Source organism: Balaenoptera acutorostrata, chromosome 8, assembly GCF_949987535.1.
Source record: "Balaenoptera acutorostrata chromosome 8, mBalAcu1.1, whole genome shotgun sequence".
NCBI lineage: Eukaryota > Metazoa > Chordata > Mammalia > Artiodactyla > Balaenopteridae > Balaenoptera > Balaenoptera acutorostrata.
Window position 1 is genome coordinate 18,701,071 of NC_080071.1, and position 25,869 is coordinate 18,726,939.

General features: G+C 42.1%; 1 protein-coding gene across 5 annotated transcripts in view; it reads left to right on the plus strand.

Moving 5' to 3' along the window:
- Window positions 1-369: 369 nt before the first annotated feature.
- GPD2 (glycerol-3-phosphate dehydrogenase 2) overlaps window positions 370-25,869 on the plus strand; it is a 138,768-nt gene continuing 113,268 nt past the window's right edge. For 2 of the 5 annotated variants that reach the window (XM_007183101.3, XM_057550949.1), the window contains exon 1: window positions 3,185-3,696. The gene's annotated coding sequence lies outside the window, so the exon portion shown is untranslated. Of the gene's footprint in view, window positions 446-2,855; window positions 3,011-3,184; window positions 3,697-4,276; window positions 4,303-25,869 lie in introns of those variants that run through there. The other 3 variants (XM_007183100.2, XM_007183102.3, XM_007183103.3) reach the window with 3 other exon arrangements.

The following is a 25,869-nucleotide window of genomic DNA, read 5'->3' on the forward strand; positions in this document are numbered from 1 at the left end:
CAATGAAAGGTTCCCCATTTGGGGGAAAGGTCACCCCCAGCAGTTGGGTTGAAGATGTCTAAGCCTCAGGGAGCCTACTCTCCAGGCTTGGGAAGGGAAGAACTTCTCTCTTGTATTGTTACACTAGACTATAGAAAATAACCCAAATTTACCTGACAACACTACAAAAGCAAGATAAATTAATGGCAGGCGAATTTAGGCTTTGTTTACATAGGAACGAAGGAAAAGGGGAACGCTTTTCGGATTTCGGTAGCCATGTGAGCCTGAAAACTTAGGATAGTCCTGAAGTTTCCTTAGGCACATGAGAAGAGTTAGGTGGCACCAAAGTTATTTGACACGCTCAATCTGAAAGACAGTAAACATAGTTTCATTCCAAATGCCGAGTCATGCTTATGGGGACAAGGAGAAACACTTAAGACTCTAACTTCTCTGAGGTACTGGTCAGGTCAGTAGATCGTTTTCTGCTAAAATACTTACTTCATGTTTTTAAATTTAGTTATGATAAGTGCTTCTCCTCCTACACCCTCACTCAGTTTTCTCCCTTTTTAGCCCTCAACATGTTTGTTTGGTTTTGTATTAATTCCATGAGAAGCTGTAGCAAGTGTATGTGTGTAGGGAAGACTTCTTCTCTTTTTAATATTGTTTGTGTATCTAGTGTAATACTTAATTCTGAAGAGTAATTTCTAAATGAATGACTATTGCCCTCCTCCCCATAAAATTATCTTAACAATGAAAAGAAATTGCTTACCCACATGGGAAATTACATTACTGTTAGATACCTCAATCAGCAACCAAATTCTTTCAGTGGAATTCTTTTCATAATAAGCAAGACCCAGGGGCAGAGATAGAGAGGTGGAAAGCTACTTTAGGTACTCATAAATAGTAACCTAAGTTTTAAAGCATTGTGTTCAAGGCTAAAAGGAAAAAATTATTTTTATACTTTATTCCTTCTAGAAGATACTGATGGAGTAAATAGGGAATAGGTTTTGATTTTGTGAGTCTGTCGGTCTTAAAGCAGAAGGATCATAAACCTCTGCATTTTGAAATTATCTAGCGTATATATTGAAAAGTTAATTTTTTTACCACTTTTGCCTTGAATAAAAGTGGATGCCTAATTTATGTTGAATAACTACAAATCAGCTGTGTTTTTATGCAGTAATTGGAAGTAATTATTTTACAATGATTTCTAATTAAAAAATTTTTTTCAAGGCTGTAGTTGAGATTAGATGTGCCTGGAGCACGGGGAAGAGGAGGGCTGAGGTGGGTTGTTTAGAAAAAGAAGATCCAGAGTAAGCTGTATGCTTATCATGCATGTTAAGCTTTCTTATCTCTCTCCTCTCTTAACCCCTCCCATACACACCTTTTTCATTTGATACCTTTCCTGAATTCCACCAATGCCTAGGGTCCTCCTGCTTTCCTTTGGTTGCTCTGCGCCCCAGCCTTGGCAAGTGAAAACATGTCCAGTGCTTCTGAGTTTTCTCACCTCAAAATTCTCTACCTCCTCCCATGTTCTATTCCGTCAGGGTCTGACTTGGATTGGACCATCATGGATGGTCATGGGTTACTGATGAGAACTGAATCCCTGCTGGCTTGTTAGCTAGCAAGGTGACCAGGACTTGTGGGGAAAATAAACAGCAGACATAATAGGGCTCGGAACAAATTGTTCACCTGAGCATTCATTTCATATCAATGAACAATTACAGAACATCTACTATGTTATAGGGACTGTGCTAGGTGCAAAAGTGAATAATATGTTGTCTCCATTTTCCAAGCACTGAACTGTCCTGGGAGAATTAGTGGGAAGAAAATCCAGGACTGGCACCTCAATTCTGCCAGATTATTCCTTTTCTATGCAACGTGTTGCTCTTCTAGACAAATGTTTAGGATTTCAAAAAATGTGAAAGCAATGGTCTATTAGAGGGGTTCTCAACCCTGCCTGGGTGCTCACGTGAATCATGGGGTGGGGGGAAGGTTTCAACAGTGGTTCTCAAGCTGTAGTGTGCACCTGAATCGCCTGAAGGGCTTGTTCAATCAGCTAGGCCCCTGGCCCCAGAGTTTAAGAATCAGGTAGTCTGGAGTGAAGCCGAGAATCTGCATGTCTATCAAGTTCTCTGGTGATGCTGGCTCCCCCAGCTACACTTTGAGACCCATATTTTCAAAATATAAAGATGTCCAGGTTCCATCCACCAACTGATTCAACTGGTGTGGGGATGGGAACCTAGTATTGATCATTTAACACCCCCCACCCCCCCGGCCCCAATCCCCCGCTGTTCCACTGGATAGACTACCCATTGGATAGGCTGGTTTCCTGTTACTATGAGTTTGGGACCCAATGAAACTACATATTCCTCTGGGTCAATTATGATAATTAAATGGTATTTAAAGAAATTAGTAAGTGATAAGAAATAATTGGCTGAAAAAAACCCACCCCTGCGATTTTGTTTCAAACTAATTTGGCTGCCTTTTTTTGGAAGGCCTTTCCAACCCTTCCCTGGGTATTTTCCAATACCACGGTAGAAACGTTACGTGTAAAGCTCCCAGAGATCTTCGGAGGAAAGACCTTAAAGAAATGGGTCAATTTGATCCCCATCTGCGTCCTCCTTGGGCCCCCTTGGCCTCGCCTAGCACTTCTAGTGCCAACAAGTGAGCTGGGCATGCTCAGTGGGCAGGGTCGGTTCTGGGGGTGCAACTGGGAAGCCTGCTGCTCTGCTGCCTGGGCTCTCCCCTCCCCCCACCTGTAGGAGGCTGGGCCCGAGGAGCCCGTGCTCAGCATCCCACCCCCTGAAGCTTGGGCTTGGTCTTCCCTGCGGGTCTTCTCGCTGACATTCAGCCAGGGGTCAGGCGGCCGGGCGCGCCTCCAGAGCGCGCGGGGGGAGCCCGGGAGAAGGCTCTGGGCTCTGACGGTGGGGTCCCAGGGGTCCGCCTGCCTCCCAGACGCGTTTCTAGGCTCAGGGAAGCCTGCCTGCCGAATAGGGGAAGCCAGATTCGGGGGCGAGTAACGAGAAATCAGGTAAGCCAGCCCCGCCGGCGTGCAGGCGGACGAGAGTCTCCTCTCTCCTGGGCAGGTGGCGAGGGCGGCCCACAAGGAGGAGGGCGGAGGAAATCCGACACCTCCGCCGTCTTCCCCCGGCCTAGCCCCGCCGAGGCTTCTCGGCCCGCCAGCCGGCTGGCGAGGCGAGGCGGAGGGTCTGGAGTGAGGCCGGGCGAGGACGCGGGCAGGACTTGCGGCCTGGGGCCAGGGCCACGCACACGCCGCGCCGTGGCCCATCCCCGCGGGCCCCGCGCCCCGGCCTAGTCATGTTCATTTGGAGGCGGAGACCTCGCTCGTTCTCTGCCCGCTAGTTCGCAACGCTTCCCCGCCTTCCCGGCCGGGTCCCCCGCCTCCACTTCCGCGCTTCCCCGCTGGGTCGGCGGAGCCTGGGCCCGAGGTATCCGGCCGCTTGTGGCGGTCGCGCCGCCGGGGTCGACCCTCGGGGAGGGAAGCGGGAGGAGCGAGTTTCGGGGGAGGCGGGGGCGCGGCTGCTCTGGTGCGTTGGGTTACAGTCGCCCTGCTTGTTCGGGGCGTGACATCCACGCGAGCCTCGCTGCGAGTATCGGGACCGAGGCGCTGATTCGGGGGAGGCAGAGACTCCGCCCAGGCCCGAGGAAACGGGCGCTTCTGCCCTCTCTCCCCTCGCGCGAGAGGATCAATCTAAGGTGTGTGCTTCCCGGGAGACCCCCGTGCCCCCGCCCCCTGGGTTCTGGGGCGGGGGTCCCTCTCTGACCGGGTGGAGTCCGGTGTTGGGGTGGGTGGTGGCAGAATCTGGGGAGAGATTTAGAATTTTTCCGCAGCGACAGAACGTGGGCTCATTCTTACCGGGAGCAGGGCGGTGGGGTGGAATACTTTTGCCTCCTTGGTTAAGTGGCAGGACTTTGGGGTGAGCGTTGGTGTCTAAATGAAAGTTTGCTGCAAACTTATGGCTTGTGGACGCCGCTCGTCTGAAAAGAAGGACTGTTGCTCTCTTCTGAAGCAAGGGAGGGAAAGATTCTAGAAGGGGACTGAGGCTTCTTTGAGATCTTAGCTGCTAGAGTGTGACAGTTTTAGGAGGAAATGGAAGGTGTACCCTGATGAACTTAAAACAGCCCCTACTCCCCACGTAGTAACTTCTGCGTCAAAAATAGTCTTGAAGTGTGCTTTGGCAGGAACGTATAGCCCTGTGAATGAAGTGCTGATCTGGAGCCCTTGACCTCTAGACTGCCTTCCATCTTCTGCGGGGGAGCATTCACTCCGGGAACTACCCTCCTCAGGAGTTCCAAAGAAATGTATGTACACATGCAAGTTCTCTTAGTGATGGGGCCAACCCAAATTACGCGACACTTTATAAATATCATGGGAAAGGCTGGGGACAGCTATAGAAATAGCTGACAACTAACTTAGTCAACTTTTATACTTGTATAAATAGGTATGGGATGGAAAAGTAGGTTCCACTGAGTCCTCATTGCTTAAAACAAAACAATTTTGCATACGTTCCCAAGTTTAATAGATGTGAAGTTTTGTTTTGGAGGGTGGAGGGTAATGGGAACTGCCACACGGGGGCCAGGTAGACCATGACCACTCTAGTCTCTGAGTGCCACAGTTCTTGCTGGCCACGGTCTGAGTGCTGGATGCCGTTGCTCAACGGATACCATGTGCAGCCTGGGGAACCTTATGATGAGGATGTTGGAACCCTCCTGTGTTTCTCATAGGGGAATTATGTCAAGTTACAACACTCCCTTGATTTTTCCAAATCAACTCGTCAAATGATGCAGCGGTACCTTAGTAATAATGGATAAAGATGGAATTTGGGGTTTGAGAACCAGCATTGTTGGAACTGTCCATTCTGATATCTCACATAGTCACTTTATTTTATAAAGACATTCTGAGCAGCATTAATACTCTGCTTCCTTCTCTCTCCCTCTGATTTATTAAAAGACGCAATGGCTTAGCTCAGTAATTGACAAGAGGGCCAATCGTCAATGCCTCCCCTTTTGTTTTTGTTAACTATTTAATCTCAGAGATGTTTAGAAATATTTGACTATCATGGTACATAAGTCATACTGGTGAATAATTATAACTCTCAAATTATCCCGTTTGCTATTAGTTTCTGCTTTCATTACTAGAATGTACGTTCTGTGAGAGGGCGTGGCCTGCCTCACACACTTTCGTATTTCCAGTACCTAGAGTGGTGACTAGTTTGTGATAAATGTTTTCTCAATGAGTGACTAAACTGTGGGACAAACTCTAGCTGGATGTAGTGGGGGAAGAAAACCAGAGATTTTGGCTTTAGGGAAACTATTCAACCTCACTGGGCCTCAGTTGTCTCAATGACAAGATGTAGATAATAATATATGATATAACACATGTAAAATCACTAGTGATGTTCCTTTCAGGTAGTAGACTTCAAAATATTACTTTCTTCTTTCTTATATATTTTACTTTTTATATTCAAAAAGGGAAGACTTGGGGAAAGAATGCAGATAGTTGGATAATATAGCTCTTGCATGTTGTGAATGAATTATCCAGGTTTTCCCCCCGTTAATTTGGTGTGTGTGATAGAAGTAAGGGGGAGGGGGAAGTTAGTGGCAGCTATGGTTATCAGAGACGGGAAACAATTTCCAGATCATTATCTAATTTCTCCTCTTTATTTTTTTAATGTGATGAAGTTTCTGCTCAGGTTTTCCAGAACTTGATTTTTTTTCTACTTGTCAACAACCAGACTCACTAGGTTGTCCTCAGTACAGAAACAACACTTTAGAAAGAGCATTAGGAATCAAATAGCTGTAACACTTGACTTCTTAAATGAAATTTTCTGTAGTCTTGTGCAGCATTATATAGTAACAAGGTAAAGAAAAATATGGTTATCCTGCTTTTGAGAAGGTTAGAGTTCATTTAACAAGGTAAAACGTATAGATGTCAAACAGTTAGAGACCAGCGTAAGATCTTGCATAGTCCCGTACCCAATGGTTATGGAAGGGAGAGGTTAACATGCACTCAAGTAGCTGGAGACAATTTTGTGGTGAAGAGAATGTCACTTCAGCAACAGAGAGACTTAAAGTTTCCTGAAGATTACAGCGGATCATTTTTGTTTCAAGAATGTTTGCTATTTTGTACTTCAGTGTATTAAAAAGCCAAACAATCATATACTTTCAAAAGTAAACTTTCTATGGAAAAGCATATTAGAAACCTACAATACAATTCTGTACATGAGCTAAATGATACTTTTCACTGTCTCTGAAGTTTTAAAGCCCAGGATTGGAGTTAAAAATTATAACTTTTCATTCTTGCCACTTTTAACACCCTTGCTTAAAACAAAGTGTCAGATGGCCTGCCTTTTACTCTCTCCAGTTGTATATAATAGGATATCGTTTTCATCTGAAGTTTCCGGGGAAAATTACTAGTCATTAAGTTTGGGATCCCCACAACTGGCTAATTTTAGACAGTGTTATAAAAGTGGTTTTAGATGCTCTTCAAAATACTCAGGAAATTCCTTCAGGATTCATCACCTTTGAGATAAGAAGGAAACTTGGAAGTTGTTTTATAGAGGAAGAAGAAGCTAATAAAAGGGTGTGTTGTATATTTCCTTGTTTTAGAATTGTTGACGTGATGGGGGAAAGAAATGTAGGGCGGGGAGAGATGATCAGATTCAACTGCAAGTGAGAAAGACAAGGGCCAACGTGGCTGCAAGCCAGGAAATGTCAAACAACTTTACACCTCTTCCTGTATTACCTGACCAGGGATTGATCTAAGGAGCATTTTAGGAAAAGGAAGCTTGAGGAGCTAATGGTTTGAATACCTGAGGATGTTGAGGTAATGACTGTGGTCAGAGTTTGTCTAGAACTCTAATTTTGTATCCTGACGTGAATGTGACCATTTTTGTTTGTTTGTTTTGGTTTTTTTCCCCCTTGTTTCCCAGGATTTTCACCTTTTTTTGGCAGTTCTTACTAGTTCTTTGGGTTAAATATTTCTTCCTATATCGTATCTGTGTTCTTATTTCCCATTTTTCAGTTGAAAATTTTCTGTTGATTCTTTTAAAATAAGGTTTCTGATTTGTGCAGCAGACAAAACATGGTTTCTGATTTTAATTAGGTCAAGCTCTGGTTCTGTTAGTTCACTAAAATTAGTGGGAAAAAATTAACTAATAGAAAATGTTGCCCTCCTAAGTAAAAGTTTATTGTGACAAAATGTATTAACAAAACTCCAAAGCATTACTTGGGGATATCTTTTACTTTTTTTGGCAAAATGAAATGATTACTGGTGTATTTTATTCTGTAGCAGTCAGATACTGTTAAAGTGTGAGGAATGACTGTTTCATTTAGATTTTTCTAGCCTCAGATTCTTTAAATAGTGATATATCCTCTGTGGAATTTCATATTTGATTATCCACCTATATCCTTCAAACCCCACAAATTATAACAGAGAGGCTGTTTTCTGAAAATGAGATTTCTAGAAGCTGCTACTGTCAAATGACACGGTCTTCGAGTATGGCTTGTTGACACATGCTTAGAAAGCTTTATTACTTACCTCATATGCACCAGTGACCACTAAGTCTAGTTGGTTATTCACACTAGGAACAAAAGTTGATGTTCAAGGTAAACATTTTCGGAAAATTTTCATTGGGATTTTATGAGTTTCAATAAAATACAATGGGGGCTTCCCTGGTGGCGCAGTGGTTGAGAATCTGCCTGCCAATGCAGGGGACACGGGTTCGAGTCCTGGTCTGGGAGGATCCCACATGCCGCGGAGCAACTAGGCCCGTGAGCCACAACTACTGAGCCTGCGCTCTGCAACAAGAGAGGCCGCGACAGTGAGAGGCCCGCGCACCGCGATGAATAGCGGCCCCCGCTTGCCACAACTAGAGAAAGCCCTCGCACAGAAACGAACAGCCAAAAATAAATAAATTAATTAAAAAACAAACAAAACAAAACAAAAAACACAATGAATTTCTACCTGTATTTGAAAAGTGATGAAAATAGTACGGCTCAGAGTACTAGGTTCTCAAAAGTCGTTTTCTTTTGTTTAAACTGAAGAAAGAAAGGATGTTTTGTTTCGCTGCTGTAATATCAGAACTGCTTTGATCATATCACTCTTTGCTCCACCCTTCCGTGGGTCACTCTGCCCTATTGCATTAAATTCTAAATATTTATCTTTGAATTCATGGACGTTTCCGGTCTTGCCCCAATATTAAACTTCTGCCCTTCTCTTCCTCGTGATCCAGTCAAACTGGACTACATGAAATTCTCTAGATCTGTTTTATTCCTACTGCTGCCCCTATGCTAATGTTTTTCCTTCTACTTCACCTCTTTAAAATCCTACCAATCCTTGAATGTCCTGACCACAGGCTACCAGTTTTGTGACGCTTTCCTTCACTACCCCAGTCAGAAGTGTTTTGTACATTTCCTAAACTCTTCAACTACTCTTTTTATGCCACTCATAAGTATCTCATTTAGTCCTGTGTATGGTCATTATTTGAAAACATGCATAATTTCCTTTCCTGCAGAAGATCATGCAGAGCAAGGGCTGGATCTTACACAATTTTATAGACCTCATGTGCCCAACCCAAGTCCCTGCATGTGGGGACACCTAGTAAATAGTTGTTGAATGAATGATTGACTCATAATTCACTCATCCCTTAATTACCAAGAATAAATGATAGAAATGGTTGGGGTGTGATTGGACAGCAGGTAACACACAGGCAGATGCATTTCAGATAATCAGTTAAACTGAATCTTTATCTTTTTTCAGGCCTCCCTTTCTCCCTGTACATTTGGCAGTTCTTATATCTAAAGGGTATTTGTTTTAGGAGGAGGAAAGGAAATTGCTGCATTTGAACCAAAGTTATAAAAGCAATCTGTGAAGAAAATCAGTGGAGGAATCTGCAAATGAGGAGGTCATTTAAGATCTGCTAAGGAGTCACCTTTGTCAGGGCTCTTAGGGCTCCCTTCTCTTCACTAACTTCTCCCTTTTTCCCCACCTGCCTACCTAATCCAATCTCTTAAGAAAGAATCCAGAAAATTAATTTGTAACAAGATTACTGATAAAATTAGCTTGTCGCTATGTCAAAGGTCTCTGGATTCTAAGGGGACAAAACCTTAGGGACCATTTATGTAGGCTAAGTGGAAGGAGCTTTGGCGGTGGGCAAGTGTTTACTTCTGTGCATCCCTGAAGTCACATTATAGCTACCTGCCTGTGGCTTTGGTCAGTCTCTGCACCTGTCAGTTTCTTCCTCTGTAAAATAAGGTGGCAGAACTGTGTGAATTTAAAGCCATAAAAGCGCGGGGTGTTTTATTGCTCTTGTGTCTTGCAAGGGGAAGCCAGTCATGGTCAGTGGGCTCTGTTCACCTCTGGACCTGGCCTAACTTTTCCTCTTACTTCCCCGAGTTTGGGATGTCCTTTCTCTCAGCCTCTCCAGATGTGGCAGTCACTTGGGAGGATGCTGCATTCCCTGCTTCTCCCTCCTGGCTTGTGCTCATAGGATCTGTTACAACAAATATCCTTTCACTTCTCTCTTTCTTTATGTTGCCCTTTCCCCTATCCCAACCCACTATTAAGTAGCTGGGATATTTATCTAAAAAATATATATTCACAGAATTTTGAATAGGAAGGGGGTTAAAGATGTAACCCAACGCTGTCTTTTTATTATTGATAATAAATTATAATGATAAGTATCATTTAGAGCAATCACTTTTTCTAGGCCCTGTGCTATGCACTTTGCACACATTATTTCATATATCAACAGTGAACCCTGTTACATCAGTGAGGAAACCGAGTTCCAAAGAACATAAGTGACTTACTCAAAGCCACAGTTATGTTCCAGTATGACAGAAACTCCCCCTTTTTTTTTTTTGTTACTTTGGATTCCCCTGCTCGACTCATTGAACTTTGCCTTTTAATACTTCACTTCCTAATACTTGGTGCTGTGGGTCAACAGTTTCCACCAGTGATGCTGAATTTGTTCAGACATTGAATGCATAGCACAGTATGCCCGCCTGAAACAATATTCCTTTTTTTTTCTTGTTTTCCATGTTTTTCTTTATTTTTTTAATTTATTATTTTTATTGGAGTAAAATTGCTTTACAATGTTGTGTTAGTTTCTACTGTACAGGGAAGTGAATCAGCTATATGTGTACATATATATCCCCTCCCTCTTGGACCTCCCTGCCCACCCCCTGCCCATCCCACCCATCTAGGTCATCACAGAGCACCGAGCTGAGCTCCCTGTGCTATACAGCAGGTTCCCACTAGCTATCTGTTTTACAAATGGTAGTGTATTTATGTCAAACCTAATCTCCCAGTTCATCCCACCCTCCCCTTCCCCCCTGTGTCCACATGTCTGTTCTCGACGTCTGTGTTTCTATTCCTGCCCTGCAAACAGGTTCATCTGTACCATTTTTCTAGATTGCACATATATGCATTAATATTCAAAAAGACATATGTACCCCAATGTTCATTGCAGCACTGTTTACAATAGCCAGGACATGGAAATGACCTAAATGTCCATCGACAGATGAATGGATAAAGAAGATGTGGTACATATATATAATGGAATATTTATCAGCCATAAAAAGAAATGAAATTGGGTCATTTGTAGAGATGTAGATGGACCTAGAGTCTGTCATACAGAGTGAAGTAAGTCAGAAAGAGAAAAACAATATTTCTTTTGATTTGACTTCTAGGAACCATGACATTGTTAAAATCCTCTTTAGTCTTAATGAATGTGGAAACAACATGCAACTTGGTATCAATCTGCCTTTTCCACTCCTACACCTGGGTTTGTGAATGCTGGTGGGAAAATGAACACCATCATGCAAACTGGAGGCACCTACAAATTTATGTTCTCTAGCTTTAGCCACAGGGCAGTTCTTTTATCTTTGCCTGTTTCTAGACAGCATCTTTTCTTGTTTCTCCCCGTAGTTTTTCCAAACCTTCCGCATTTTCTTTGAGCCTTTTATCCCACTGTGCGTTTCTTTACCGGAAGATGATCGTTAGTGGTTAGAGCAGACTAAACTGTTCTAACAGAAAGATCTGAAAATAGATAAAAGCACAAACACAACAGACGTTTATTTCTTGATCATGTCATAGTCTTGGTTGGTGGATGGCTTTCCTCTAATTGATGACTCAGGCATCCTGGAACCTTTCATTTTGTGATTCTTCCATCCCTTAGGACTTTGCTTTCAAGCGTCTTCAGCTTCTCTGAAAGAGAAGCTTTCTAAATACTTAGTCTTGAAGTGAATGTAACAGTTCCACTCACATAGCATCAGCCAGAAATCAGGTGCGCAGTCACACCTATCAACAAGGGGAGATTGGAAAGTCTAGTCTGGCTGGGAGAGGAAGAGATTATGGGTTTTTGGTGAAGAGCTAGCTGTACCTTTCACAGTGTCCTTGCCTCCTGTTATACTGAGAAAACAGAGATATCATGTCAATATTTTGATATCTTAATATTTTGTTCTCCTTTCCACATCTTCCCTGTATCTGAATATATTAACTCCATCATTAACTACCAACTTAGAGGTAGAGTTATCCAGAGTTTATGCTTTCCCTGATACTCTAAATCCCCCATTTCTTCAGCTAGCTTACTCTATGTAGTTTCTCCATGTTCACCTGCATTTTAAATATTTACAAGAATGTTCAAGATTCTACCATCACAATAACAAACAAGACCAAAACCCAAAACTATTCTTCCTCTCTTCACTCCCCTCTACTACATGCTCATTCTCTCCTTTCTTTGAAGCTACACTTCCTGAAAGTATCTTACATGTTGTTTTTCTACTTCATTACCTTCCATTCACCCCGCAACTGTTGAAAATTTGGCTTCTACCTTAGTTGAATCTGTTCTTTTTATGATTATTGGTTTCTCCCCAACTGGCAAATCCGTAGGAGCTTATTGCTTGAAATTTCTGTGCTTCTGCTGATTCCCACCTTTGTGAAATTGAACTTTCACCAGGCTACCATGACACTTCATTCTTCTTTTGGACTACTCCTTATGGGTCTCTTTGCACATTCTTCCCCTTGATGTTGTAGTTCCCAGGGTCTGTTCTTAGTTCACTGTCTTCTCATTGTAGATGTTCTCTGTACCATCAAGTACATCTATATCTTTGATTTCGATGATTTCAAATCAACATCCCCAACCAGACCTCTTCCTTGATTTCAGACTCAGTGGATATTTCCACAGTTAAGACAGGACTCATAATCCCCCTCCCCGCCCCCAGGATGTTTTTCCTCTCATTGAAGAGCACCACCATCCTTTCTCCCACCTGTATCATCCACTCATTTGTTAAGTTTATCAGTCACCTAATATGTGCTAGGCATTTTTCTACAAATTAAAATTATAGTGGTGTACAAAACAGATACAATCTCTTCTCTTGTAGCATTTACATTGTCAGGAAGGGGGAAATTTTCCCCTCTACCTGTCTTGAGTTCTTGTGGCTGGATTAGTAACAAAATTGACATAAGACATTAACAGGACAAAAACAAATTTTAATTCACGCACTCAGAGGTCTCATGGAAATGGGACGTAAGAAGTGGCCTAAGCAGGCAGCTTTTATATTTTTAGACAAAGGAACAATAAATTTGTGAGGAATTGACAGGACAAAGAAATTTAGGTTTTGGTGCTCAGTTAGTAAGGAACCTAACCAGAGTTTGGGCTTGAAGAAGTAACAAGGTTTGTTTATATAGGCATCTCTGCCCAAATTCCCTATCTCTGGCCTAAAGGGTGTCCTACTTCCAGATGCAGGGAGTGTACCTTTCACATGAGAGATTTATTTCTTACTTTCAGGGAGACAGAAAGGAGAGTCAGACTGTCCCTCTTGCATTCACCATTTCTTAAGGAACTTGAATCCAAAGTAATCAGTATGCCATTGTGCATATTTTGGGGTGGCCCGCCCTGAGCCCTAGCAACATTCTGGGGGGTGCAGGGAAGAAATAATCATGATTAAATAAAGATGAGATGTATGAGCTGATGAGAGCTGTGATTATTTTGGAGTTGGATGGTTTGGGAAGGCCTCTCTGAGGAGCTGACATTTGAGCTGGGTCCTGGGTGAGCAGGAGCTAGCTGTACAGAGATGAGCACAGCATTCCAGGCAGAGGAGACAGCTGGTGCCGAAACCCTAATTGTATTCTTGATGCATCTGACGGGCAGAAGAAGGTAAATAAACCCAGAACTTAGCGAGAGTCAGAGGTATCTGTATTAGTTTCCCGTGGCTGTTAAACAAATTACCAGAAGCTTGGTGGCTTAAAACAACAGAAATGTATTCTCTCTTCGTTCAGGAGGCCAGAAGTCCAAAATCAGTATTACTGGGCCAAAATCAAGGTGTTGGCAGGCCATGCTCCCTTCTGAGGCTCTAGGGGAGAATCCGTTCCTTGTTTCTTTCAGCTGCCGGTGGCTCCCAGCATTCATCAGGTTTTGGCTGCATCACTCCAATCTTTGCCTCTGTGGTCACATTGCCTTCTTCTCTTCGGTGTGTGTCAAATCTCCCTTTTGCTTCCCTCTTATAAAGAGACATGTGATTGCATTTGGGGCTCACTCTGATAATTCAGGATAGTCTCTCCACTCAAGATCCTTTATTTAATCACATTTGTAAAGTCTTTTTTTTGGTTGTTATGTAAGATAACACTCATGGGTACCAGGATTTAGGATGTGGATATCTTTACACTGCCACTACTCAACCTACCATAGTGTCCAAGAGAATCTTTAAAAAGTAGGCAAGGGCCAGATCCCATAGAGCTGTACAAGCTGGGATAAGGCATTTAGATTTCTTTCTGAGGTTATATAAGCCATTGGAGGATTATGTGCTGGTAAATGAAATGGTTTGGTTTTGCTATAACATAGTGTCTCTCAACTTTTCTTTTTTCCATTATGTCTTTCCAAGAAGAAAAATTAAGTTGAAATTAATTAATTAAAATTTTAAATTAATATTTCCCTAGCAAGAATGTATTCCTTAAATATAAAAAATAAGATTTTGTTGGGTAGAGATGAGCTTTGGAGGACCACAGCTCATTATAGTATGTAAGATTTTTCACCGTTCTGCCCCAAGAACCAACTTTGTCCCCTTGTGAGTGTTGCTGTTCCCATTGAGCCTGTGTGCTATCAAAGGCTGATCTGGCTACACAAAGTGGACTGGATTATGGTAAGTGGGGGAGGGAAGATTGGATGCAGGACTCCAGTTAAGAGTCTATTTTAGTTGCCCAGCTAAGGAATTATAGTTGTATGGACGAGCAGGTGTTAAAGATGGAAAGAAGTGGATGGATTTAGGATTTGTTTTTGCAACCAAGTGAGTTGACTCAACTTTCTGATAGATTAATTCTCTGGGGAGAGGAAACAAGAATTGAGACAAAGGCTTACATTTTTTACTTGAGCAGCTGGGCCATAAACTGAGAAGAGGAGAATTGGGAGAGAAGCAATTCATGTACTTGAAGGAAGATGTAAAATGTTCTGTTTTGGCTGTGCTAAGTTTGAGGTGCTTCTTAGACATTCCTTTGGAGATGTCAGTTAGACAACCGGATAAATGGAGTCTGGAGATTCTGGGAGGGGTTTTGGCTGAAGATATGGAGCTAGAAGTTATTTGCATATAGTTGTATTTGGTACTGGATGGAATTACCTCTGGAGAGTGTGTAGATAGAGAAGTGGGCCATTGGAGCACTGTTTTATGTAGAAGAGAAGGAGGAGTTGCCAGTGGGATAGGAGGGAAACCAGGAGGGTGTGGTATCCCTGAAGTTAGAATTCAAAATATTTTTAAAAGGAGACATTAAAATGTTTTTAAAAGCTTATTGGATTGAGTTGTGGAAGTAGAGACAGTGCTTAGAGACAACTCTTTCAAGTAATTGTGTCATGAAGAGAAGCTGAGAAATGGAAAAGTTTCTGGAAGAAGTTACTGGTTAAGGGAGGGTTTCTTAGAACCAGAGAGTAATAGAATGAGTTTAAGTAGAGAGGAAATGATAGAATGATTAACTAGAGAGGAAAAACTGATGAAGGCAGGAGAGAGTGATGGATAACTGTTGGAGTACAATTCTTGAAGAGGCAAGAAGGGAGATTTAGGGACAAATGAAAAGGTTGGTCTTCACTAGGATCAGGAACATTTCATTCATAGTAAAAGGAAGCTCTGCAGAGAGAATGGGTACAGAGCTGATAGGTCATGGTTTGGGTGGTGGGAAGATAGAGATTTTATCTCATGGTTCTTGTTTCCCAATGACGTGTGATGATGTTGGGGTAGGATGGGGTGAAACAGGTTTGGGAAAAGAGGAGATTTGAATTGGCTATTTTGAAACACCCTGGGAAATGTAATAGGATTGCTGGTCAATGTGGATTGCCCCTTAGAGACTTGTAGCCATGAATTTAATTGAGGCTAGTTGTGGATGTGGTTTTTTCTTCAGGCAGTTTCTTTAGCTGTTTAGGTAGAGGTGTGGAACAGGCAGATAGCTGGGCTTAATCAACTTGAGTATTTTCCAGATAAGTAAGAAGCAGGAAGAGAGGAGCAAGGGCGTTAAGGGTGCTTGCAAGGGAGAGTTTACAATGATGGACCTTGACCATAAGCTGGACAAAAAGGGAAGTGAATGTGTAACTGATAGTGGAAATTGCCAATAGATTGGAAAACCAGATAATGCCAAGAAGATGCTGGAATGGAAATACCAGAGTAGATGAGCTGGAAAAAGAGAAGGTGTTGTTCACATGTAAGGTGCTTGAAGCTGAAGTCTCAGAGCTGTTGTGAGTAATCATAATGCTAAATCAGAGGTTATGACAATGAGAGCAGGTGGCTGAGGCAGGGTCAAAGAGAAGACCATCAGAGGTGAGGTGCTTTAGGAACTGGGGCCTCCATGTGGATGTAGAAGACAGCAGAAGTGAAGACAGTTATGAGTTTGGAAAGGGAAACAGCCAGGTGCTTAGGTCATCAGCAAATGAGAGGAAACAGCAGTAGATGGGTAGATGACAACAAGAAGGGGTGATAAGTGGTAAGTATAATGACATGAACTTCAAAACAGGTAAGATTTTTGACAAACAACCCAATCCAAAAATGGGCAGAAGACCTAAATAGACAGTTCTCCAAAGAAGACATACAGATGGCCAAGAAGCACGTGAAAAGCTGCTCAACATCACTAATTATTAGAGAAATGCAAATCAAAACTACAATGAGGTATCACCTCACACCAGTTAGAATGGGCATCATCAGAAAATCTACAAACAACAAATGCTGGAGAGGGTGTGGAGAAAAGGGAACCCTCTTGCACTGTTGGTGGGAATGTAAGTTGATACAGCCACTGTAGAGAACAGTATGGAGGTTCCTTAAAAAAAGAAAAATAGAATTACCATATGATCCAGCAATCCCACTACTGGGCATATACCCAGAAAAAACCATAATTCAAAAAGACACATGGACCCCAATGTTCATTGCAGCACTATTTACAATAGCCAGGTCATGGAAGCAACCTAAATGCCCATCGACAGACGAATGGATAAAGAAGATGTGGTACATACATACAATGGAATATTACGCAGCCATAAAAAGGAACGAAATTGGGTCATTTGTTGAGATTTGGATGGATCTAGAGACTGTCATACAGAGTGAAGTAAGTCAGAAAGAGAAAAACAAATATCGTATATTAACGCATATATGTGGAACCTAGAAAAATGGTACAGATGAACCGGTTTGCAGGGCAGAAATTGAGACACAGATGTAGAGAACAAACGTATGGACACCAAGGGAGGAAGGCGGCGGGGGGGAGGGTGGTGGTGTGATGAATTGGGAGATTGCTATTGACATGTATACACTGATGTGTATAAAATTGATGACTAATAAGAACCTGCTGTATAAAAATAAAATAAAATTCAAAAAAAAAAAAAACAGGTAAGATTTTTGAAAGAGGATAGAGGAGAAATTGGAAGGTGAAATGGTGAGACACTTAGTGATCTCCAGGCTGGGGGATTTGCAGAACAGAAGCAGGCGTTTAACTCAAAGTATTTACAACTAAAATGGAATGGGTACTGCAGATACAGATCTTTAGTCTGGGGTGGGGTCCTGGAGCCTTTTGTGAGGCTACACATTAAATCTTTAATCACTTAATCACTTAATCATAGGAAGGTCCTACGAAAGGGGCCAGTTATCACCTGGTTGAGAGATGTTTTGATATTTTAGCAACTGATACAGCCATCCCTGTTTATCCTGGCTGAACGCTGGATTTAAATATGAGAGTATAAACAACCTCCCTTTAATGGGATGCTGTGAAAACAGTGTAGGTAGGCTTCAGCCTTCTAAATTCAGATTAAATCTTGCTTTCTCCATGTTTTCAGGGTATTGCCTGATGAAAGGAACATCTAGAGAAGAAAAGGATAGATTTTGAGTTCTAGAGGGCTTAACTGGGGAGGAGAGAGGTCTGAGAAGGTGAGAAATGGGGCAGGTTGGGCTTCTGGTGATGACTGAGGTAAAGAGGATTGTGGAGCATGCTAGGGTTAGTCCTGTGATGTCCTGGGGGGAGCTGGTTGCAGACATCTGGCAGCTCCTGTTGATGTGGTGGCCAAGGGTGAGCAAAAGGCTCTTCAGAGTATCTGTAGCCCTAGGGCATCTCCTGATGGCTTGGTGGCCAACTGGAGTATAACGGTCTCCTTGGGGACCGCTCTCAAGTGGCCAGGAGCGCCAGGTGCTCTGAGGGCCTCTTTCTCAGCCAAAATGGTGGTGCAACCCCTGGGGGAGGTGCTTTCTCCTATTTGGCAGAAGCTAAGGAGTGCTGCTTCTGGGGACCATCATCAGAGTCAAACGTATTTAGACTGTGTGCTCTCCACTCTTGTTACTGTCATTGGCTTAGTATGGACCTTTAGGAGTTTGTGCTGGAATGTTTACAACCAGTCTCCTGATTCCCCTTCTCCCAGATGCGTGTCCTTTTAATTTATCTCCCAGTTCTGCTTCTGGTAGTGGGGAGTGGGAGGATGGTTTTTAAATCTTTTTTAAAAAAATCTTATTTATTTATTCATTTACTTATGGCTGTGTTGGGTCTTCGTTTCTGTGCGAGGGCTTTCTCTAGTTGCGGCGAGCGGGGGCCACTCTTCATCGTGGTGCACGGGCCTCTCACTATCGCGGCCTCTTGTTGCGGAGCACAGGCTCCAGACGCGCAAGCTCAGTAGTTGTGACTCACGGGCCTAGTCGCTCCGCGGCATGTGGGATTTTCCCAGACCAGGGATCGAACCCGTGTCCGCTGCATTGGCAGGCAGATTCTTAACCACTGCGCCACCAGGGAAGCCCTAGGATGGTCTTTAAATTCAAATGTGTCTATCCATCCTACTAGGAATGTTGTGAGGATTAATATAACATGTATCAACCTACTAGCACAGTCCTTGTAACACAGTATGTAGCCATCAAATATGCTTAAAAGCTTTCTTTGGTGATCCATTGCTTACTGGACAAAGACCAAAATCCTTTGACTGGCACATAAGATCTCCAGAGATTTAACCCTTGCTTGCCTGTTCAGTCTCCTCACCTCCTCATAACTACTGTATACCATCCTGTTCTCTAGACATACATATTACACCCCCTTGTTCTTGAAAATGCAGTATTCATTCATACAATCATGTCTTTGCTCATGTTCACTTGGATCTGTTGAACCTTCAACATTTGATTAATTATTGCTTTCTCTACAAATCTGCCCTGATGATGTTTCCTACCTCCCCTTAATTAACCCCATGGGTAATTACTCCCTTAGCCCCTAGTCCAAACCTTATTTGTATCACTCATATTTGTTTTAGAATCTTCTTCTCCAACTTGTGAGTTCCTTAAAGACAGAAACTATAAATTATTCACATTTGTTTACTCACAGTCTTAACACAGTAGGTGCTGAATGAATATGTTGAATAAAGGAAAACTCAATACGTATTTAAATTTACATATTGCCTCTCTGTTATAAAATATAAACTATATTTTGTGTACCATCTTTTTCTTTAATAGTGGAGGCAAATTTTCTGACAAAGCAGAGGAAAATTGGTGACCATGTAGTTAGTGAGTAGGCAGACTTAGTCCTGTGTTCTTTTTCTTTTACCGAGTGACTTTTATTTGAGTTATCCAGTGATTTTGTTCACCATCGTCATTGCTTTATGTTGAGTTGTAATCATTAACTTTTGCAGTTATACCCCCAAAGAACCTCAAACAAATGTGGGTTTCTGGTATTGGTTCGGTATGCTTGACCGGGTGGTTTCCAGTGCCCGCTTACAGTTGGCAGGATTGGTGTGTGGAGCCTTTGGGAACCTTGGTCAAGATGTTCAATTCCTTTTAGGTCTCTTCAGACCTTGGTTCCCTTGATCCTATGAACTGATTAATTATATTTAATCAAGAATTGAGATAATGTAAATCAGACATCAGCAATCAGAATCTAGTCAGAAAAGGGTGCGAAGAGCAAATGTGAGATGAGGTGGCGGGAGTGAGTCACTGCTTGTTGTCAGTGGACGAGGAGTGGTGGTAAGAGGGCAAGGGTGGGTTGAGGGGTGATGGAGGCATCCGGGGGGAGCGGGCGGGATTGTGTGGACATGGGCAAAGGTGGTTTGGAGGACACAACAGACTGTTGGCTAGTGGTTGGCATGCACTGAATGAATGGCCAAACAAGACTCTTTGGGCACTTAAATGACTCTTGTTCCTAGGTTCTTGCTGTGTAGTTAGTCAGAGTCATGGTATATGTTTTTACATCTTGGGAAAAGGGCATGATCCTAAGAAGGGACACATTCTTGAGAAATATCTCAGTTTCTTTAAAAATACATTGACTCATAGAGTTGACTGTTTTGGTAGCATTTTGTTTTTATATTAGTATTTTTTTTCCAAGGTAGAGGGTGTTCAAGGTTTGTGATAGAGCCAGAAAGCAATTCCTCACCCTCTCTGAACTAACAATAAGTACCAGGAAATATTCTGAATAGAGGACAAAAAACCACTCTTATGGGTCAAAGTTTTCCCAGTGAGTTGGGTTAACTCAGGACACAAACCTCAGATAAAGCCTTTTACAGAGACGGTTTTAAATCCTCTGACTAATTGAACTACTGGAGATAGACTATAAACATTGGATTCCACGCGCTCAGAGTCTGACCTAAAGCAAAAGAGCCTGCTGCATCCTGTGACCTCTGGAACAACTAACCTGTGGCCTGGAGTCGGATCTGCATTAGATGCTGGGCTTTACAGGGTTTTTATTTTTGACAGAACGCTCCACAAATAATGGTATCCGTTCTGTGGAAAAGAATGTTTATTTGGGGGAGAGATGCTAGAGAAATGCTGGAAGAGAACTGCCTACTATTTTTTTTCAAGGGAAATGACTGACAGGATTCATTTCCCCAACCTGGGAGTCTTAAGTGCACTTGCTTGGTCAGAGCCAAGTGCTGCTTGGGCTAAAGCTAGGTCACGGCTGCCTTTGTTCTCTCTAACCACAATCTGTATCGCCCTGTTCAGCACTGCACGGGTGGAGACCCATTGCAAGTTACGTATGAGTAATGGGAGTTGTTGACAGCAGATATACTTCCACACTTCATCTCCATTATCTCGAATTTTCAATGTAAGTTGCGAAACAGATGAGATTTTATGCATGAGAAAACGAAAGCTCACAGTCAGTCACACAGCTAGTAAGTTGGAATTCAATCCGGGGGGGGGGGGGTGGTCTCTGATGACCTCTACACTGGCTACCTCCCGCAGAGAATGTTCTATTGACTGGTCAGTGGTGTGGTTTGAATATGCCAAGGACAGCACCCTATGACAGAAGGATCCCAGTTATGCCTAGGGGAGTAGCTGTGTTCCTGCGTGTAAGCACTGAATTGTCACGGGGCAGGGAAAGGGAGAGAGCGTTGGCCTCCGTCTAGGATGGTCTGTGCTTTCTCCGTGTACCTGTGGCTTCCTTCAGGGCTGGCACCGTGGAGGGGTCCCCTGGGTGTGTTGTTGGCTGAAGAGTTTCTATGTTTATGGAGTTGAATCCTGGGGAACACTAAAGGCCAGTAAGTTCGATCAGGTTTGCAGTCACTGGTTTGATTAGTTGTTGGGATTTTTGATGTTATCTTAAACTTTAAATCCCTGAGGCGATGTAATATGAAATAACTAGAAACTCAAGACTAGTTTAGGGGTAGGTTAACTCAGGCATAAATAGTTATTGTGTCAGATGCTCGAGGCAAATTAAGCTCAGTTAGGGTAGAGACTGTTCTTCAGAATAAGGTAGATAATTCTGTGACATTTTCTATTTCTTGTTCCAAGAGTCCTAATAAATTCTAAAGGCAAAATATCCTTTTCCTTCCCTGTGTGGGTCTTTTACTCTAGTTCATTAAAGATGAGAAAAGTTGTGTAACAGGAAAATCACTCAAGTAGTAGTCAAATGATATGGGATTTAGTCAAATGTCAGCTATCTATCTGCACGGTGCTCTTTAGAGCTCTTTTTTTTTTTTTCTCTCTCTTTTCTCTCACTCACACATATACACACATAGATTGGTTGTTTTTTTTTTTTTCTTATTACAAGAATAACATGTGATCATTTTAGAAATTTAAAAAATGATACACACAAGGAAGATAATAAAAATGACTTTCAACCCTACTATTCAAAGATGAGATTTTAAATATTTTTGGGTATGTCCTTCTAGCCTTTGTGTGTGTGTGTGTGTGTGTGTGTGTGTGTGTGTGTGTGTATGCACATATACTTTAAAACATAAACACACACAGATACTATTTTATCTGCTTTTGTTCTCTTCATAATTAATTTTCTATTGCCCATTACCCTATCTCTATCCAGAGTGTAATTAACCCAGAAAGAATTAATTCCTAAGCAGTCAAGAAATTTTAGAATGTGTAACTTATTTAAGGCTGTCCGCTTATTTCTCGACATTTATAATTATTACCAGCATAAAAATGCTGCTATTTCAAGTCAGAGTGGGGTAAGAGGATGACAGTCATTTTGGCCTGGTGAGTGACCTACCCTTGTGGTCCAGTTTGGATGGGAAAAATGGCAGGAGACTCTGGAGAGCAGGAAGCCAAGCTTATGGGGTCTAGCAATGCATGAAAAAGGAAATGTCTAGATGATCTGAATCTTTTATGTGAGGAATCTGAAGTCCAGAAAACTCAGGTGGCTTTGTTGAGGCTGAGATGGTCGCAGGGTGGGGGTCTGGCTCCGGTTGCTGACTGCCTGCCCTGTGATTGCTGCAGAGCCTCAAGATACAGCCTGAAAAACAAACCACGCTCTTGCTGCTGCCAAACTAATGACCAAGGGAGTAGGCACAAGGGCACTGGGTGAGGTCATGCCTGAAGGTCGCTGCGTGGATGTTGGGACCTGGCATTTTGACAGGAGTCCTATTAGAAATACCATTTTGTAAGTCATTTTTGTAAGTCCTGACGGCCTCATGGTAAAATCACAGGCTCAACTATGGGCTAAATTTTTTGGATTAACTTTGGGTTTCACTTAACATTATCTCAAAATTTATGGTTGAGAAGAGGCTGTTGAGTATAAATTGCTAATGTGCTCTGCTGATTTCCATCAGCTATGTGCTTTGACTGACAACAGTGCGAGCCTAGCCCACTGGGGTCTGGTGAATTACATCTGCTCAGCCAGAGTGTTTCTTGAGCTGGAATTGAAATGCATGGCCCTTTAGCTTCCAGTGTGATGCCAACACTCAGGCAATTGACTTTTGCTCTTCAGTCTCCAGCAGGGGGAAAATTATGAAATAAAGTGGGGAGAGGCCAGGCGTCCTCAAGATTCAAACCCATAAATATAAATAACTGTAATTAATCATATGCAGTCTCTCTTGTCTATTACCTCTATACTCAGTGTGTCAGTAAGTTTCACACAGCTTTTTAGCGCCCTGCCTGTGTGGTTGGTGGGGAATGTTCCGAGTGCCTCAGCTTGTTGAGGTGTGACCTAGGGTTCTTTTCCAATATGAGTTCAAAATCAGTTCAAGATATCATGAGTTGCTGGGGGGGAAAGTCACCTGCAACATACCCTAGCCCAAGGGGGAATAGAAGTATAAAAAGGACCTCTGCTGTTGGCATTTGGGAGGCTCTCTCAGTTGACACTCTGTTCTTTGTTACCAGCTTGTTAGACTGAATGGGCTGGAACAGTCTTTCAAGTGTGTAAGTTCAGCAGACATTTATATTCAAGATATCTCTGAAGTGTTTGTTTTCCTATTACAGAATCCTATTTTTGATTGTGGTTTACATTTTTTTACTATTGTCTCATATGATTTATTAACTCTTCCTCTCTCTCTCCCCATTACCTCCTTTTTTCATACTTTCATCTACTCATTATGAACAGGGCTAATGGTGTCCTTAAGAAAAAGCAACTGCTTTTACTCTTATTTCCTTGGAAAGCATCCTCTACGCTGTAGCTAGGGTCGATCTTCTTTCCTCCCTCCCTCTGTATAAATTCCATTGTATCATTGCACTGATTAGGACCTTCCACTGATTTTCTATGTCTATCTTGTCAGAATAAACACCTTGCTAGAAGGAAGTCATACGTGACTTGGCACATGTCTGGCTCTCTGACCTGATCTGGAACCCACTGCCCACATGATTCACTGTGGTGCCCCTGCAGTAGCCTTTCAGTGTCCAGTGGAGGCCAGGCGTACACCTGCTGTGTGTCTTTGTATGCCTGTCCCCTCTGTGTAGAAGGCCCTTCTCTTAGATCCCTGTGTGGCTGGCTCTGCCTCCTCAATTACGTTTGTGCCAAATAACCTGCATGGACTTTCTATCTAGAGTAGATCCCTCCTACCCCCAGTCACTCTCCAACCTAATTATGTTCTTCATAGCACTGGTCAGTTTCAAAGTACTCAATTTTTAAATTTGTTTATAGGTTTATTTTTTGTTTCCCCCAATCCATGAGAGCAGAGAAATTGCCAGCCCCTAGAACAATGCTGAGGATATAGCAGACATTCAGTCAATCCGAGTTGAATCCATGTTGTAGGAATGAATGCTCCTCTTTTCATCTTCCTTAGTTGGGTAGTTCCTTCAGTGATACTTCCCTGAGTTTTGTTGAACTGCTGCTTTCATTATTTTCTTAGAATGTACAATTTTAATCTCTCCCTCACCAATGGTAAGTGCATTTTTCATAAACCAGTTTCCAACAATGAATTTTGAAGTTTTTTAAGAGTGGCAGATAGCTTCTTTTTTGGCCCATTTATCTGTAATCTTTTCCTTAAATCCAAGAGAGCACAGGAAAAAGGTTCTAGTTGTTTCTAGAGCAGAAGCATACAGCTTTGCCATATTTTTTTTCATATATGTAATGTGAATTTGTTCAGATGAGGCAGAAACGAAATAAGAATTTTCTTTTTCTTATCTTGGACTATGTGCTTGTATCTGGCTTGAAATTCTTAATCTTCATCGGAGACCTGTGTAGTTTGTTTCATCCGCGCTGTGTACCGTAAACTTCTGGTAAGACATTATCTGGTAAGATCCACTGACCTAGAGCAAAGGAAGGAAGGGGGAAAAAGGCCCTTGAATAAACAGAGCCAGAATGTTGAAAATCCAAAAGCTAGAATGCTAATGAGTTGCTCCTTTTGCCTTGTTCAGAGTTATTTATTTGTATTTTAAACACAGTTTTAGCTAAGTTGGCTCTCACTTTTCTGACCACAGTGGCAACAAGTTAGAAGTGAGCTGGAGAGCTCAAAGATCAAAAGGGAAAATTACCATCAGCCCGATAGTTTGAAGAACCAGGAAAACTATATAAAGCAGATACAGGAAGAATTCAAATGGGAGCAGTGTGGTTTGGAGCCACTGAGTAAAGAGGTAACAGTATTCAACTGTTCCTGAGGACATTACCCTAGCAGCACAGTCTAATGTATATAAGGATGGCTCCAAGTCATCAATAATTGAATTCCTGGTTAATATTTTTAAGAAGACAAAGTGTGATTTGTATTTTTGAAATATTTAAATTCAAAATAGTTTAGACTTTTTTTAAAAAAAATAACTATAAACTCCATTCAAATGTAAGCTCTTAGAAGGCAGGGATTTTTGTTATGTTTGTTCTCAGTTGTATGTTTAGTGCCTGGCATATGTTAAATAATTAGTAAGTAATTATTGAATGAAAGAATGAATGCAAGCCTTAATCATCCAACATTGCTAAATAAATAGGATGTTAAGGTAGTACCAAGTTTAGTGCAGAAGGTGTTTTTTTTTTTTTGCCCCCTGCACCTATTGAATGAAGAAAAACCATAAAATAATACAAATTTAAAGTTAAAATAGATCTGGACATTTTCAAAGATGCTTCATTTATAGGTGGAGTGAAGATCAGCAAATTCAAATGATTTGCCTGAAATCACAAAGCAAGTTAGTGGTATAGATGGAATTACAAGGCGAGTCTCCTTAATCTCTCCTTCTAGAATACCCACTGGTGATTTTCTTTTTTAATATGGTATTTCAAGAATTAAAAGAATATAGAGGTTTTTGGTGTGTGTGTACTTTTTTTGGGGGGGTGGCAGTTTTAGCAAGATATTGAGTAGAACCGTTGATCTTCTCCTGTGCATGCTATTTCAATTTTAGACTATCAGATGCTAGGGTATTAGCTGTGTAATGTTGGTACACAGTATCTCATGCACAGTGCCTAGACTTGTTTATAGTCTAGTACTTGAAAGCTTTCCACTTGGGGTGTGTGCCCGTCCTTTTAAAGAAGAGAAGAAAAATCTAAAAAGGAGAGGCTTGGAGAGAATGCCTCATTCAGGTGGGGAGAATAAGATCTTATGACCAAGACTGTTTTAGCCAAGATGACTGAGATGGAAATACAGCTTTGTTTGTTACTTTTGCATAGGTGAAGACCTACTATCTTTTCTTCTCCTTTCTGAGGGGCCAGGGGATGGAGCATTTACAAACTGTTGTATGATATGCATTCCATACTTTTGAAAGAAATTTCTGTTAGAAATATGAATGTCTGCAGTCTCT